The 13963-nt window shown below is 40.6% G+C and overlaps 1 long non-coding RNA gene across 1 annotated transcript in view; it reads left to right on the forward strand.

Moving 5' to 3' along the window:
* The window catches only part of LOC140724940 (uncharacterized), a 46365-nt gene that overhangs the window by 13913 nt on the left and 18489 nt on the right, over nucleotides 1-13963 (forward strand). Inside the window, exons 2-3 of the long non-coding RNA XR_012098224.1 lie at nucleotides 1495-1603; nucleotides 10010-10115. This is a non-coding gene — a long non-coding RNA (uncharacterized lncRNA). The remainder of the gene's footprint in view (nucleotides 1-1494; nucleotides 1604-10009; nucleotides 10116-13963) is intronic.

Below are 13963 nucleotides of genomic sequence, written 5' to 3' on the forward strand. Positions count from 1 at the left end.
CAAACCCACAGTCTTTATTGACCAGTTCAGAAAATTCAGTCAGGTTGATAACACCATGGTATTTTCTTAGCAAATATATGCTGATTATCATTGACTAAAACACACCTTTCTAAGTGAAGGTCAGAATGCAATTGAATAATTTTCCCACCACAAAAGTGAAACTGTGATTATTTGGTTTATTCCCCTTTAAACTATGGAACAACAGCACTTCTCCAATCCTCTGTCAAGGCTAACAGTTTCAGAGATGTAGAGGCACTTTTTAAAAAGAAGAAAGAGGTGCGTAGTAGGTATAGGCAGCTGGGAGCTAATGAGGTGCTTGAGGAGTATTAGAAATGCAAGAGAGTACTTAAGAAAGAAATCAGGAGGGCTGAAAGAAGGCATGAGGTTGCTCTGGCAGACAAGGTGAAGGAGAATTCCAAAGGACTCTACAAACATGTACATTAAGAGCAAAAGGATAGCAAAGGACAAAATTGGTCCACTGGAAGGTCTGAGTGGTCATCTATGCATGGAGCTGGAAAAGATGGGTGAACTTAAATAGAGTTTTTGCATCTGTATTTTCTTGGAAGACAGATATGGAAGGTGAAAATCGAATGTTGAAGGATGTATTTTAGTGCTTGTGAGGTCACTCCAATATTGAACCAGTACTTTAATTCCTATCTTTCTGAAGGATTAGCAGGTTTTGCCAGTCTTCTTGAATGTCAAGAATTCCCATCAATGTTACAACTGAGATAGACCTGTAACATGTAGCTCATGACTTTAGAATATTGCCTCCCTATAGTCCAGTAGCTTCTGAGGCCAAATGCAAATGTAATATTGTTGGGTTCATCTAGCCCAGTGTACCAGGTCCACTTATTAAATATTCATGCATGATTCAAATTCAGGAAAACACCTGTCAAAATAAAAAAAACAATAAAACTATTAAGTGCAGAAGAAAGTGATGCAAGTAAGGATCAAAAATAAACTGATAAAGAGTCAACTGATGTTTATGAAATTATTTGAGAAATCATCTGCTGGTCATTTATGGAAAGATAATTTTTTATTGCATTTGATGGTTGCTTTATATAGAAGTATTGCATATATTTTGATTTAGATTAGATTTTCCCTGGAAGTTATGTGATGTAATGTAACATTAATAGTACTGAAGCTATCTCAGTGGTGTTATTGCCGTGTAAAGAGAGTTTTACAGGATCTCAGTGCAAAAGATAAAATGTCACAAGGAATCTAGAAATGGTGAGTGCTGATAGCAATCTGAAGTTTAACACATACGCTTCAGAAAATTATTCCTTTGGTAAGTCTACTCCTTGGAATTAAGTAGCAGCAATATTTCTAATCAATGTAAAGATAAATGTATGATCTTGTACCAATGTACATGCCAACTTTTAAATTGCAATAACATTGCCATTTCAGTTTTATACATTAATTTTCTGAACACTGGTGCACAAATTTATCCATTTAAATGACATTTTTCATTTTAAAATTATGATTGTTTTCTAGGTCAAATCTTGCATTGGTGAGGAATGTATTCCATCATTTGAAAACATCTGACAACAGCTCTACAAACTAATCATAAGAGTGAGGCTTGTTCTATATCCAACAATAACAGGTAATTTAGATTTGAGTGTTACTTGTGACAGTTAACTGAAAGTAAAGAGATGATGTTCTGGGAAATGTCCCAAAGCTATTTTTCTGTAGGATATATTTTAGAGCAAGGTCTCACAATATTAACCTGTGCAAGTCAAAACAAGTTTTTCTGTTTTTGTAAAGACCATGAGTAATGCATTTGGAATTTGCCTGCACCTTTAAGCATGCTGCTTTCTAAAGAACGTAAGTAGCCATTGGAGACCACAAGACCATATGCCATAGGAGCAGTATTAGGCCACACACCCCATTGAGTCTGCTCCACATTCCATCATGGTTGATCCATTATCCCTCTCATTCCCATTCTCCTGCCTCCTCCCCATTACCTTTGACATCCTGACTAACCAAGAACCTTTCAACCTCTGCTTTAAATATGAAACAATCAGCCTCCACTTTAAATATATTCAATGATTTGGCCTCCACAGATTCACCACACTTTGACTGAAGAAATTCCTTCTCATCCCTGATCCAGCTGGAAACTCCTCTATTTTGAGGCTATGCCCTCTGGTTCTGATCTCACCCACTATAGGAACCATCTTCTCCACACCAATTCTGTCTAGACCTTTCAATATTCAATAGGTTTCAATGAGATCCTCCCCTCATTCTTCTAAACTCCAGCAAGTACAGGCCCAGAGCAATCAAATGTTCCTCATATGTTAACCCCTTCACTCCCATTATCATTCTTACGAACCTTCTCTGGGTCCTCTCCAATGCCAGCTGTTCACAATACTCCAAGTGTGGTCTGACTAATGCTTCACAAAGGCCCCCCCCCACCCCCCGTACCTTTTCACCTCTGATTTTTGAATTTTCTCCAAGTTTACAAAATACTCTATGCTGTTATTCCTTCCAAAAAGGCCTCCCTATTTCCTCAATAGTAACTGTCCCTCCACCAATCTTTGTATCATCTGCAAACTTGGCCACAAAGCCATCATCCAAATCATTGTCATATAATGTTAAAAGTAGCCGTCTCAATACCGACCCCTGCAGAATACCACTTGTCACTGCCTGCCAACCAGAACAGGCCCCTTTACTCTGACACTTTGCTTCCTGCCAATCAGCCAATCCTCTATCCATGCTTGTATCTTTCATGGGCTCTTATCTTTTTAAGCAGCCTCATGTGTGGTACCTTATCGAAGGTCATCTTAGAATCCAACATCCACAGTTTCTCATTTTGTCTATCCTGCCTGAATTCCAACAGATTAATCAAGCAAGATTTCCCCATAAGAAGCCATGCTTATTTTAGCCTACTTTATCTAGTGCTTCCAAGTACCCTGAAATCTCATCTTTAATAATGGACTGCAACAACTTCCCAACCAATGAAGTCAGGCTAAATGGCCTATAATTTCCTTTCTTCTGCGTCCCTCCCTTCTTAAAGACTGGAGTGACATTTGCAATTTTCCAATCCTATGAAAACATTCCAGAATCTAGTAATCCTTGAAAGATCATTATTAATCCCTCCACAAACTCTTCAGCTATCTCTTTGAGGAGAACTGGAGCATAGTCTATCTGACTTAGCGACCTTCAGACTTTTCCCAGGCACCCTCTCCTTAGTAATAGCAACTACACTCACTTCTGCCTCCTGACACTCTGGAATTCTGGCAGGGTTTTCCACAGTTAAAACTGATGGAGAATACTTCAAATTTCAAAGTTCAAATTCAAAATAAATTTATCATTAGAGTACATACCACAAAACCCCTGAGATTTTTTTTCTGTGGGTGTGCTTAGCAAATGTATAGAAACGTAACTGTACACAGGATCTGTAAACTGCATACATCAGGAACTGTGAACTGAAAACAAACAGTGCAGAAGCAGATAATAAATAAATAGCAATAAATAACAAACTTGAAATAACAATGTAACAGAGTCCTTAAATGAATGTAGTCATCCTCTTTTGTTCAAGAGCCTGATGGTTGAATGATAGCAACTATTCCTGAACCTGGAGATGTGAGTCCTGAGGCACCTGTACCTTCTACCTGTTGGCAGCAGTGAGAAAAGAGCGTAGCCTGGGTAGTGAGGATCTTTGATGATGGATGCTGCTTTTCTCCAGCAACATTTCATGTAGATGTGCTCAATGGTTGAGGGCTTTACCGGTGAGGTACTGGCCTGAATCCACTACCTTTTATAGGATTTTCCACTAAATGTTCCCACACCAGGCCATAATGCAGTCTAGCATTTCCTTGTCCCCCATTACTAGCTCTCCAACGTCATTTTCCAGCGGTCCAATATCTACTCTCGCCTCTCCTCTGCTCTTCGTATATCTCAAAAATGTTTGGTATCCTCTGATATTTTTGGCTAGCCTACCTTTATATTTCATCTTTTCTCTCCTTATGGTTTTTTTTAGTAGCCTTCTGTTGGTTTTTAAAAACTCCCCAATCCTCCAATTTCCCATTAAGTTTTGCTATATTATATGCTGTCTTTTGCTTTTATGCTGTCTTTGATTTCCATTGTCAGTCATGGTTGCCTCATCCTTCCATTATAATACTTCTTTATCTTTAGGATGCATCTATCCTGCACCTTCCAAGTTGCCCCCAGGAACTTCAGCCATTGCTGTTGTGCCATCATCCCTGCTAGTAGTGTTCCTTTCCAATCACTTAGGCCAGTTCATCTCTCATGCCTCTATAATTCCCTTTACTCCACTATAATAGTGATACATCTGACTTTATCTTCTCCCTCTCAAACAACATTATGATCGCTGCTTCCCAGGGGTTAATTTATCAAATCTGGTTCAGTACACAACATCCAATCCAGAATTCCCTTTCTGCTAGTGGGCTCAACCACAAGCTGCTCTCAAAGCCATGTTGTAGGCATTCTACAAACTCCCTCTCCTGAGACCCCACACCAATCAGATTTTCCCAATCTACCTGCATATCGAAATCCCTGATGACTATTGTAGCACTGCCCTTATTACATGCATTTTCTATTACCCATTGAAGTTCATATCCCACATCCTGGCTACTGTTTGAAGACCTGCATATAACACCTCTAGGATTTCTTTACCCTTGCAGTCTCTTAACTCTACCCACAAAGATTCTATACCTTCTGATCCTATGTCACCTCTTTCTAAGGATTATCATTTCATTTATTTTTACCAACAGGCTCACCATACCTCCTCTGCCTACCTCCCTGTCCTTTCAATCTTTCAATACAAGTTGTATCCTTTGTGGGTGGAGTTAAGAAATTACAAAGGTAAAAAAAATTATGGGAATCATATATAGGCCTCTAAACAGTCGCCAAGATGGGGGGTTGAGGTTGCAAAGGGAGCTGGAAAAGGCATATGGTAAAGGTAATGACACAATTGTAATGAGGGACTTCAATATGCAAGGGGACTGGGAAAATCAGGTTGCTGTCAGATCGCAAGAGAGGGAATTGGTTGAATGCCTACGAGATGCCTTTTTAGAGCAGCTTGTGCTTGAGCCTATCTTAGATTGGGTGTTGTGTAATAACCCAGATATTATTAGGGAGCTTAATGTAAAGGAACACTTAGCAGGCAGTGTTTATAATATGATTGAATTCACACTGCAGTTTGAGAGGGAGAAGCATAACTCACATGTATCAGTACTGCAATGGAATAAAGGGAATTCCAGACGCATGAGAGAGGAGCTTGCCCAAGTGGATTGGAGGGGGACGCTGACAGGGATGATGGCAGAGCAGAGATGGTTGAAGTTTTTGGGAATAGTTCACAAGATGCAGGATGGCTATCTCCCACAGAGGAAAAAGTTCTCAAATGGCAAGGTTAGGCAACCATGGCAAACAAAGAAAGTCAAAGACTGCATAAAAGCCAAGGAAAGAGTAGCAAAAAATAGCAAAAAGATAACAAAAGTGAGAGGGAAGTTGGAAGATTGGGAAGCTTTTTAGAATCCAACAAAAGGCAACTGAAAAAAACTATAAGAAGGGAAAAGATTAAATGTGAGGGCAGACTAGCCAATAGTATAAAGCAGGATACCTAAAGTTTTTTCAGTTATATAAAGGGTAAAAGGAGGTGAGAGTTGATAATGGAAAATTATGCTGGTGAGATAGTAATGGGGGGACAAAGAAATGACAAATGAACTTAGTGGGTGCTTTGCATCAGTCTTCACTGCGGAAGACACTAGCAGTGCACCAGAGGTCCATGAGTGTCAGAGAGTAGGAGTGAATGCCATTGCTATTACAAAGAAGAAAATGCCAGGCAAACTCAAAGGTTTTAAGATGGTTAAGTCACCTGAGCCAGAAAGACTACATCTCAGAATCCTGAGAAAGGTTGAGAAAGGATGCATTGGTCATAATATTTCAAGAATCACTTGATTCTGGCATGGTGCTAGAGGACTGGAAAATTGCAAATGTCACTTCACTCTTTAAGAAGGGAGAGAAACAAAAGAAAGAAAATTATAGGCCAGTTAGCCTAACCTCAATGGCTGAGAAAGTGTTGGAGTCTATTATTAAGGAAGAGGTTTTGAGGTACTTGGAGACCAATGATAAAATAAGTCAAAGTCAGCATCATTTCTGTAAAAGGAAATCTTGCTTGACTAATCTGTTAAGAGTTCTTTGAGGAAGTAACAAGCAGAGTGGACAAAGGAGAGACAGTGGATGTCATTTATTTGGATTTTCAGAAGGCATTTGATAAGGTGCCACACATGAGGCTGCTTAACAAGATGAAATCCTATGGCATTATAGGAAAGATACTGGCATGGATAGCGGAATGGCTGACAGTCAGAAGGCAGCGTGTGGGAATAAAAGGGGCCTTTTCTGGTTGGCTGCCGGTGAATAATGGTTTTCCTCAGGGGTCAGGATTGGGACTGTTGCTTTTTACATTGTTTGACAATGATTTGGATAATGGAATTGATGGCTTTATGATGAAGTTTGCGGATGATGCAAAGATAGGTGGAGGGGTAGGTAGCGTTGAGGAAGCAATGTGATTACAGCAGGACTTAGATAAATTGGAAAAATGGGCAAGAAAGTGGCAGATGGAATACAGTATTGGGAAATGCATTTTGGTAAAAGGAACAATAATGTGGATAATTATTTAAATGTGGAGAAGGTTCAAACATCAGAACTGCAGAGGGACTTAGGAGTCCTCGTGCAAGACTCTCAGAAGGTTAATTTACAGGTTGAGTCTGTGGTAAAAAAGGTAAATGCAATGTTTCAAAGGTTTCAAAAGGTGCATTTAATGTCAGAGAAATGTATACAATATACATCCTGAAATTATTTTTCTTCGCAAACATCCATGAAAACAGAAGAGTGCCCCAAAGAATGAATGACAGTTAAATGTTGGAACCCCCAAATCCTCCCCCCAGCTCCCCCTACTGACACATAAACAGCTGCAGAGCAACATCCACACCCCACCCCCACCAGCAAAAAAGCATTGGCACCTCCCGCCGAGCACTCAATATGCAGCAAAGCATCAATAAAGACACAGACTTGCAGTACTACTCATTCACCCGGTATTTCAACATACCACAGGCTCTCTCTCTCCCTAATAAGGCAAGACGAGGTGTCCCTGTTTCACAATGTTGGCATTTATTTCAAAGGGAATAGAATATGATAGCAAGGAGATTATGCTGAGCCTTTATAAGACACTAGTCAGGCCACACTTGAAGTATTGCCAACAGTTTTGGGCTCCATATCTCAGAAAGGATGTGTTGTCATTGGAGAGAGTCCAGAGGAGGTTCATGAGGATGATTCCGGGAATGAAGGGGTTAACACTGAAACCTATCGAATGTTGAAAGTACTAGTTAGGTTGGATGTGGAGAGAATGTTTCCCATGATGGGGGTATCCAGATCTGGAGGGCACAGCCTCAAAGTTGAGGGGTGACCCTTTAGAACAGAGGTAAAGAGGGATGTTTTTAGCCAAAGAGTAGTAAATCTGTGGAATGCTCTGCCACAGACTGCGGTGGAGGCCAAGTCCATGCGTATATATTTAAGGCAGAAGTTGATCGGTTCCTGATTAGTCAAGGCATCAAAGCATATGGCCAGAAGGCAGAAAAAGTGCAGGGGAGATTTAGAAGGACGTTGCCTGGATTGGAGAGCATGCCTAATGAGAATAGGCTGAGTGATCTTGGCCTTTTCTCCTTGGCGTGATGGAGGATGAGAGGTAACCTGATAGAGTTGTATGAGAGAGGTATTCATCGTGTGGATAGCCAGGGCTGAAATAGCTAACTTGAAGGCGCATAGTTTTAAGGTGCTTGAAAGTAGGTACAGAGGGGATGTCAGGGGTGAGTTTTTCACACAGAGAGAGTGGTGGTGTGTGGAATGCACTGCCAGCGATGGTGGTGAAGGTGGATACAATAGGGTCTTTTAAGAGATTCTTAGATAGATACATGGAGCTTAGAAAAATAGAGGGCTACGCAGTAGGGAAATTCTAGGCAGTTTCGAGAATGGGTAACATGGTCGGCCAACATTGTGGGCCAAAGGGTCTGTATGTTCTGTAGATTTCTATGTTCTATATACTAAGGTAGGTGTACAGGGTTGGCGGGTTCCAGGATCAGCCATGATGAAATGATGGAGCAGACTCGATGGGCTGAATGGCCTGATTCTGCTCCTATGTCTTATAGTCTTATGAGTGTTAAGCTCCCAACAGTGATATTAATTCAGCCAGGACTTAGATCCACTGTGTAAAGTAAAACTGTGATAAGAAAAATGTTGGAGGTTCTTTTAGATTATCGTTGATGAAAAGAATAGGAATGTTCTGCTGATATACTTCTGTTGCCATGCACTTTTGGTTCCTTCTTTAATTCCTTTGCCATTCTCCCTAGACCCCTTTACTGGCTGCACTTCCTAATCTCTTGGCAATTTACTTGGCGAATTAAACATTTTGCTAAATTTCCCTAATGCATTTCCTCTGAACTTTCTTAACATTAGTCAATATGTAAATACGGCATTATCTTCACCTTAGTTTCAACTCCCATGGCTCTGATTGAACGGACTTGAATTTTCTGGCACATATTCACATTGTCCTTTCTCCTATTCTTCTATCACTATGTTCCTGGAAGTAAAATCTGCTCAGTGCCTCGTTTTTTTATTTCTAGGCAACGGGGGGGGGGGGGGGGGGTGGTGTCAGGATGGCCAAGGGTAGAAACACATAGTAACATTATCCATAGCCACAATCAGCTTCCATTAATGTAACTAAGAATCTGGCAGATGGCCAATCCACACCCACTGGCTTAGTCACCTGTCGAAGTACCGACTAAACCAGATCTTACCGAGTTTATCTGATGGTTCTGACTGTTTGAAGAGCCTTAACCTCTGGAGAAGAAAGGAACATGTGAAAGTTCAGGACATACTATAACAGATAGTTCTGTTCCCATCCAAATACATAAATTAGGAATGGAAGTAGAATGTTAACTGGGTTTCAACACCTAAGTTACAGGGAAAGGTTGAACAAGTTAGGTCTTTATTCTTTGGAGCGTAGAAGGTTGAGGGGGGACTTGATAGAGGTATTTAAAGTAATGAGGGGGATAGATTGAGTTGACGTGGATAGGCTTTTTCCATAGACAGTAGGGGAGATTCAAGCAAGAGGACATGATTTGAGAGTTAGGGGGCAAAAGTTTAAGGGTAACACAAGGGGGAATTTCTTTACTCAGAGAGTGGTAGTTGTGTGGAATGAGCTTCCAGTAGAAGTGGTAGAGGCAGGTTCAGTATTGTCATTTAAAGAAAAATTGGATAGGTATATGGACAGGAAAGGAATGGAGGGTTATGGGCTGAGTGCGGGCCAGTAGGACTAGGTAAGTGTAAGCGTCAGCACGGTCTAGAAGGCTGAGGTGTTTTTAATTATTAATTTCATTTTAAGCATTTCCAAATATCACACAATTCCAGAGATATTTTAACAACTATTAGGGTGGTCTGAAGGACTTCATAACAGGACTTAAGGGTGTGGAGAGCGAGTGCATATTTGGGTGTGGCTCACATCTTCCCGACTGTGGTTTCAGTCTAGTTTTACTCTGCCCAATATTCCTAAACTCATCTACAGATAAGTATTTGTAACCTAATAAAAGAATTGACCTGTTGAAGTTGAAAGCATTTAATCAAAAAGGAACAGAAAAGAAAAATCGTACAAATAAGCTCATTGAACAAATTTTAAAATGGTAGCAGCTACCTTGATCCTTTGCGATTCCCCGATACTGAAATATTCCAAGGCAAATGATGAATGGAAGGTTTGGTAGCTCAGTATGTGAATCATGAACCTCCTGACACTGATAGTTCGGGAGAAGTAATGCAGACATTTCCCTGCAAAATCCATCACAATGTGGATGCATATAGTAAAGGTTTTCTTGCCTTTATGGATAGAAAACACTTTGCAAATCTCATAGCAACATTAAGTGGATTGAGCAAATTAGTTCATTAGACTTCATATGGCCCATGTAAGTAATGAGCTAAGCTAATATTGTCAGTTCTGCAGTTTTTGTTTTATTGTATTAGAAAGTACTTGCCAGTAAAGACTCGGCCACTATTGAAAGGAAGGTTTGAGCTCTTGACTTCTGAATGCAAAGTCATCAGCAAAACAGGTAATATTGTTTCCCTTACTGCATATCTGCAAATGTTATTAACTGCAGGATTAATTTAATGTATTACTTGGATTGTAATGAAAAGTTGTTGAATTCTAGCTAGAAAATGCTCTGACTTTGTACTTTTTATGTGTATTTTTGCACGATGTGTTTCTCAATTTAATTTTGCCTTATGTTTATCATGACTATTCATTTGTTTTTAAAAATCATTTCATAGTTAAATCATTTTATGCTTTTGTTATTTCTGTGATATATATTTTTTCTTTAAAAATATGAAATACTAACAAGAAATTTAATGTTTTACAAATTGACTTTTATCCCTGAGCACTAATTCTTTGAATCTTGTTCTCTTTCTTCCCTCCATTGAGTGTGTGGTTGTCTCAAAACATGAACCCATTACCTCCCCAATTGTTAATGGTTTCATCTTCTCACCAGCCGCCCTGCCACTTCAAACAAAATCACCCAGTTATGCACAGGCTCTTTCTTTCTTCTATTGATCTGCAAAACCAGCTGTCCCTGTTGACCCATGAATTAAAATCTATTTTCCTCACTTCAGGTTTTCTTTTCATACTTTACTGAGTCTATTCCCAGCTTAACTGCCATCCTTTAATGCCTTCTGGTGCTAAGTTTTCCGTTTCCTGAAACAGTCCTTGAAAACTATCTGCTCTAGGACCCGCTTGTATCATCTCTGTTCTAAGTAGTCTTTAGACACCATCCACATCCACCAGGTTGAACTCACTCTCACCTGGAACAAGTTTGCCATTGACCTCACTCACAAAAATCATGGTTGCGATTGCCAATGCACAGTTTCCATATGATATTGGAACATCTTTGCTCCAGCTCTGTTCAGCTTCTATTTCTCACTCATTATTATGGCAGGAAGCCACAGCCTAGAGAGCTAAAAATACACACAACAATTATAAAAGACAATTGGAAAATACCAACAGGATTAGACATAGTCAATGCAGATTTCCGGAAAGGAAATTGTGCTTGACAGTTGCATTGAGTGTGTTGCTGAAAGAACAGGAAAATGAGAAGCACTGACTGTAAGACTATAATACTGGGGGTTGTCTATGTAGATTTTGCCTTTGTCAAAATTCCACAGAAAAGGTTAGTGTGTAAAGTTAAAGCACGTGGGATTATGGATAATGTACTGGTATGGATTAACAGGAAACAATGTCACTAACTCCTCCCATAGATACTGTCTGGCCTGCTGAGTTCTGCCAGCATTTTGTGTTTTTGGATATAAATCTATCCTTTTCAGGGTGACTAGTGGATATGATAGTGGGGCTCTTTATATGGTTTGAATAAGGGAAGTAAATAATATTTCTAAATTGGCTGTTTACACTAAACAGATGGGATTGTAAATTGTGAGGAAGGTGGCTCAGAATGAGCAGGTAGACAAAATACGGGAAATGAGTTAAATGTGGATAAATGTGAATTTTTGGAAAAACAGAAGCAATGAATTATTTAAATGCCATTTGATTGAGAAGTGATGTACAAAGAGAACGAGGTGATTCTTGAATACTTGTTATGTGCTATTTGCGAGATTCTGCAGGTTTTGGGATTGACTTCATGGTAAGATAATTTCAGTGAAGGAACAAGAACCTCTTGCTACAAATATATAATTATAATATAACAGTGTTGCCCCAATTCTGCTTACCAGATCTGGAATATCTCACAGTTTAGTGCCTTCCATTTTACCTACGATGGGAGATTCCCCTGATCATTTTGGTAACGGTATACAATCCACCTCAAGCCAGCATCAGTCAGGCTTTACATGATCTGAGCAATGGGATCAACATGCATAAAACAGCGCACCCTAATGTCTTCACCATCATTTTGGGGGATTTTAACCAGGCCAGTCTGAAAAAAAACGCTAAACAATTACTATCAACAGATCACTTGCAATACCAGAGGAAACAGCACACTGGAAAATTGTTACACCACCATCAAGAATGCCTACGCTGCTATTCCATGCCCTCACTTTGGGAAGTCTGATCACCTGGCTGTACTTCTACCCCCTGAGACTGAAGCCTGTAGCACCAGCAGTGAGGACCAAGAAGGTATGGACAAGGGAAGCACAGGAGCGCTTACAGGACTGTATTCAGGGATTCATTTTTAAATCTGGATGAGTATGCTGCAATTGTTACTGACTTCATTAAAACCTGTGTGGGTGAGAGTATGCCAACAAAGACTTGCTGTACATTCCCAAACCAAAAGCAGGAACCAGGAAGTATGTCATCTGCTGAAGGCTAGATCTGTGGCATTCAAGTGTGGCCACCCAGGTCTGTACCAGAAAAACAGGTATGACTTGTAGAGTGCTATTTCAAGGGCAAAGAGACAATTTCGAATGAGGTAGGAGGCGACATCGGATGTACAACAACTCTGGCAGGATCTGCAAGACATTACTTCCTACAAAGCGAAACCCAATAGCATGAATGGCAGCGATGCTTCACTACCAGATGAACTCAACGCCTGCTATGCCCGCTGTGAAAGGAAGAACACAACTACAGCTGTGAAGATCCCTGCTGCATCCAGTGACCCTGTGATCTCTGTCTCAGAGGCCGATGTTAAGCTGTCTTTAAAGAGGGTGAACCCTCGCAAGGTGGAAGGCCCAGAAAACTTGTGCCAACCAACTGGCGGGAGTATTCAAGGATATTTTCAACCTCTCACTGTTACGGGCGGAAGTTCCCACTTACTTCAAAAGGGCAACAATCATACCAGTGCCTAAAACGAATAATGTCAGCTGCCTTAATGACTATCACCCAGCAGCACTCACATCTACAGTGATGAAATGCTTTGAGAGGTTGGTCATGACTAGACTGAACTCCTGCCTCAGAAAAGACTGAGACCCATTGCAATTTGCCTATTACCACAATAGGTCAACAGCAGATGCAATCTCAATGGCTCTTCACAAGGCCTTAGGCCACCTGGATGACACAAACACTTACGTCAGGATGCTGTTCATCAACTATAAATGATGGTGTTAATCAGCATTTAACACCATCATTCCCACAATCCTGATTGATATGTTACAGAACCTGGGCCTCTGTACCTCCCTCTGCCATTGGATTATCAACTTCCTAACCAGCAGACCACAATCTGTGCGCTCACAATCTCTTCCTCACTGACGACCAACACTGGTGCACCTCGGGTGTGTGCTTAGTCTACTCTCTCTTTACCCATGGCTGTGTTGCTAGGCACAGCTCAAATATCATCTATAAATTTGCTGATGACACAACCATTGTTGGTAGAGTCTCAGATGGAGCTGAGAGGGTGTACAGGAGCGAGATATACCAACTAGTGGAGAGGTGTTGCAGCAACAACCTTGCACTCAATGTTAGTAAGATGAAAGAGCTGATTGTGGACTTCAGCGAGGACAAGATGAAGGAACACATACCAATCCTCAGAGGGATCAGAAGTGGAGAGAGTTCCTGGGTGTCAAAATCTCTGAGGACCTAACCTGGTCCCAACATATCGATGCAGCTATAAAGAAGGCAAGACAGCATCTATAATTCATTAGGAGTTGGAAGAGATTTGATATAGCAACAAAAATACTCAAGAACTTCTATAGATGTACTATGGAGAGCATTCTGACAGGCTACATCACTGTCTGGTATTGGGGGGGGGATTACTGCACAGGACCAAAAGAAGCTGCAAAGGGTCATGAATTTGGTTGGCTCCATCTTGGGTACTAGCCTATAAGGTACCCAGACCATCTTCAAGTAATGGCGTCTTAAAAAAGCCAGCGTCCATTATTAAGGACCTCCAGCACCCAGGGCATGCTCTTTTCTCATTGTTACCATCAGGTAGGAGGTACAGAAGCCTGAAGCCACACACTCAGT

This window comes from Hemitrygon akajei, chromosome 3, assembly GCF_048418815.1.
Source record: "Hemitrygon akajei chromosome 3, sHemAka1.3, whole genome shotgun sequence".
Taxonomy (NCBI): Eukaryota; Metazoa; Chordata; class Chondrichthyes; order Myliobatiformes; family Dasyatidae; genus Hemitrygon; species Hemitrygon akajei.